This window comes from Sciurus vulgaris (genome assembly GCF_902686455.1).
Source record: "Sciurus vulgaris genome assembly, chromosome: 4".
NCBI classification, from domain to species: Eukaryota; Metazoa; Chordata; class Mammalia; order Rodentia; family Sciuridae; genus Sciurus; species Sciurus vulgaris.
In genome coordinates, this window is record NC_136464.1 from 184,059,553 (window position 1) to 184,063,598 (window position 4,046).

A 4,046-nucleotide genomic window follows, 5' to 3' on the forward strand; every position below is an offset into this window, starting at 1 on the left:
ACGGTGGAGGGGGCCGGGTGGTGAGATTCCAAGGGACCTGGAGGCTATCTGCTACCGTGGGTGTGTCCAGTGTGTGAGCTCATGACAGTGTGACAGGACAGTTAGACCCTTCGAATCTCAAGGGCAGAGTCCTCTACAAGGTGAGAGTCCTCCTGGCTGAGGGCTAAGGCACACAAAAGAGGTAATAGAAAAAGTGAGTTATAAACACCAGTTTGGAAACACCATGTTCGTTCAGAAGGAGGACTGAATTTGTATCTTGCTCACTTTACTATAAAAAGTGGATTCTAAAATTAAATTCAGATACAAATGAACAAAATTCAAATCAGGTTGCTGGTCACATCACATACAATGGGGGGGTGGGAGGGAGGCAAAAATGGAGGAAGGAGGGACTGTATAGAGGGAAAAGAGGGGTGGGGGAAGAGAAAAATAACAGAATGAATCGATCATTACCCTGTGTAAATGTATGAATGCACAAATGGTACACCTCTCCTTCATGTACAACCAGAAAAACAAGTTGTACCCCATTGGTTTACAATAAAGCGTAAATAAATAAAAGAAATGAATTCATGCAGCTTCTGAACGAGGCTTCATAGAATATAGTTCAGAGACCTTAAACGCAGCCCCTGCTGGTAGCACCGTGTCATGAAAACGACTCTGGGGACACTGGTGGATGCGTGCATGGGCCTGTGTCACTGGGGCTCCGGGGCCTCTCAGAGGGGAGGGAAACAGACACAGAGTCAAGGGAGGCAGGAAGCAGCGCCTGGCCCAGGGTCCAGGCTTCCCAGTGGCGGGACAGCAAGTGTCTGCAGCAGCTCACTGGCGGGAAAGCGAGGACACACCCAGCCAGCAGCACACTGGGCCTGGAGATACTCAGGCCCGGAGAGGGACCCTTCATATGGGACACTAAGAGGAGCCCACCGAGCAGGGACGCTGAGAGCAGGAGCAGCCCCGGGTCCCAGCAGCTCGGCCATACCCAGGAGGCGGTGCTCGGAGCCCCACGCAGGAGGAGGAGGCCGGGCGTCACGCGGTGGAGCAGGGGCGCTCTGGGGCTGAAGGTACAAGCTGGGAGCCTCCGCCCACCCGCTGGCTCCTCCTGTAACAACCCGAGCAGGAACCCGCCAACGGTGGTATGGACGGGCTGCATTCAGAAAGGAAAATTTAGAAACTGAGTTAATGTCAAGCATCACTTCTCCTTCTTTTACCTGGAGTCACTCCTGCCTTGTTACTCAACCACTGTGGCTCTCCGAGGAGCCCAAGAACCTCGCTCTTGCTTGTCATGGGCGATTTCGGACAGCCGGCAGGTAAAGAAAGGAAATGCAGAAACGCGTGTGTGTCCCATTTGCCATTATTCTGTTGCCTTGAAAAGATGAAGCTACCGGGTCGGCCGTCATTGTGTCCCAAGAGCAGAGGCCGGAGGGGCCACATTCACTGCGTGCGAAAGGCAGGAATCAGGATTCTGGCCCGATGGTTCTTAGCTTGCCTTTGGGAGAGAGCTGGGGACAAGGTAATCACAGACGTGTCAAAAATCCCTAAGCAACAGCTCTAAAATGTTATTGTTATCATATTGGATGATTGATGCTTTTGTCCAAAGACAGACTAGCCAAAATTGCTTTTGTCCCAACCAGAAAGTCTAAAAGTGACGCAGTCTCTGAAGTCAGAGATGTGTCTCATCAGAGGGAAGGATGGATCTCATTCAAAGTAATGAGGATGTTCTAAGAACAAGCACATCCGTTTACAAAACAGCAAACACACACAAAAGTGACTTCAGGGATCTGTTGTTGCCCCCAAGACAGCAGCTCCTTTCTGAACCACGAGAAAAACAATTGATTTGAGTTGGAAAATAGTCTTCCACTTCAGATCTGTGGCCTCAGCAGCCAAGGAGAGCGAAGAGACGACTTGAGAGCACCAGCTCAACAAAGTCACGGGACAGCTTCCACCATGGCACGTGACGTCTGGATGACCTTTAAAAGAAGGGAATGTCTAACGGCCCAGGAAGACACCGGGGTCCCAGGATGCCAGGGGGAAAGGTGCAGATTCATTCTCTCAATGGACCCAACCAACACCAGGGACCCAGCTGTTGCACGTCCCCTGTCTACACTGGGAGCGAGACCAAAACGCATCCGCCTGTCTCAACTCTGTACCAGCAGACTGTCTCCATGGGGTCATTCCATGTTCATCAGCCACCAAACTGTTTGCCCAGGAGCAGCAGCAAAAGCACAGAGGACAGAAAACCCCGAAGGGAGAAAGCCAGCCCACGGAGCCAGCGTCAGGCTTTCCACGTCACAGTCCCCTCAGCCTCACGTTCCGTTCTGTTGAGGGGAAACGATGTAATGTACAGTCCTGTCACCACAGCTATTAATAACTTGGATGCCATCCAGACCCACGTGGGCAGGGGAATATTCTGTCCCAGCAATCCCATTGACCTGGAGACGCTCCCTTGGTGAGACCCGTCCTCTGGTCTCCTGCCTGCCTCCTGTGAAGGTTCTAATTTTCTCGTCACACATAAGCCCTGATCAGTGGTGATAGGGCACTAATGAGGACCTTTGTTGTTTTTCTGGTTTTTTTTTTAAGGACTTAGAAAACCACAAGGAACTCTGAGTTCCAAAACACCCTATTAGCACTTTCCAGTCCTGTTTTAGAAAAACCAATGGGGAAAAAAATGTAAAACGGAGTGGATTGGGACACTTTCTCATCAAAGTGGAGTTGTAATTTTAAGCAGGAGTTTTGTATTTGAACCCCATAATGGCAAGAATGATTAAGGGAAGCTTGGCTTCACTGTTTACAGCAGACCTTGATTAAATCCAAACAAGCAAAGGGAACACAGAGAAAGAGAGAGAGAAAGAAGAAAAAAGAAAACAAAACAAAAAAATCCCTTTTGGAGTGTCCTGAGGTCCCTAGCCAGAAGAATACACTTGGAAGAAAACAGAGAAAAGAACCGCGCAGTGGGCCATCTGTCGCTCCCTTTCTTCCTCCTGTGTTCCACAGTCCTTTGTCCATCTGTATGATTTGCCTGCTCTGGTCTGTCTTTTGAGTTCGGCTTTGCACAAAGCGGACACACAGCAGCTCATTTTATTTTAGCATCTCTCGCTGCGGCCTTTACTGAGTGTTCGGGAATAATAAGACCTATTAGTGCCCTGCAGCTCCCTGGGAACGTTTTAGTAAGGCTGGGCACCACGTGTCTGCATCTCCTCTGGGCCTCAGACGCCAGGAGGGAGGGGCATTAGAAGAAAAAAGGTCAGAATAGGAGTCTGGGTATTAGGCACTGTGGGGGCTCCTTCCCCACAGCTCCTCCCCCTGCCCCATGAAAGGAGGACGCACAGGACCTCCATCACACAGCCACCCTCACAACAGCAAAGCCGCTCATCTGTCAGGAAGAAAGAGAAAACCTGCCACAGCAGAGGGCTGCAACTCAGTCGGTGAGGGGCAGGACGTCCGCAGAGGGCGGGAGCTCTGTACAGCCCTGTGCTCCGGGAAGACCTGCAGAGGCCTGGGAGGCTCCAGCCGGGAGGCCCGGCCTGGGGCGTGGGGAGCCGACTCCACGTCCTCCCAGCATGTGGAGGAGAGTGTCCGGGAAAGCTGGTCTCGGGGAGCCACCCTCTTACGGTGTCACTGGCCCCTCCATGCCACGCAGCAGGTGTCGCCCTCCTTCCTGCCCATCCCTCTCCGTCTTCTCCCTGTCATGCCTGTTTTTCTTCTTCCTAGCAGCACAAGATAGGCGTGAAGAGGCCACCGTCTGCGGCGGACATCATTGATTCAAAATCATCTGTCCAAGAGCAGAAGCTCAGCTTGGACCGGCATCTCCTCACCTTCCTCTTCGCCCACCAGTCCTTCCACCAGTTTCTTTTCTCATTCTCCTTTCTCCTTCTCTCCTTTTCACCAGTAAACTCCGTTTCCCTCTTAGGAAGCAACCATCGGGGTGGCGCGGGCTTCCGGGGCTCCTATTGCCGCTTACTGTCTCCTCCTCTCCCGTCTTCGTTCTTGACTACTTAGGAACGAAGGATGTCACCTTCTCCAGCACAGTGCCCAGCACGCGCCCTGGCCACCAC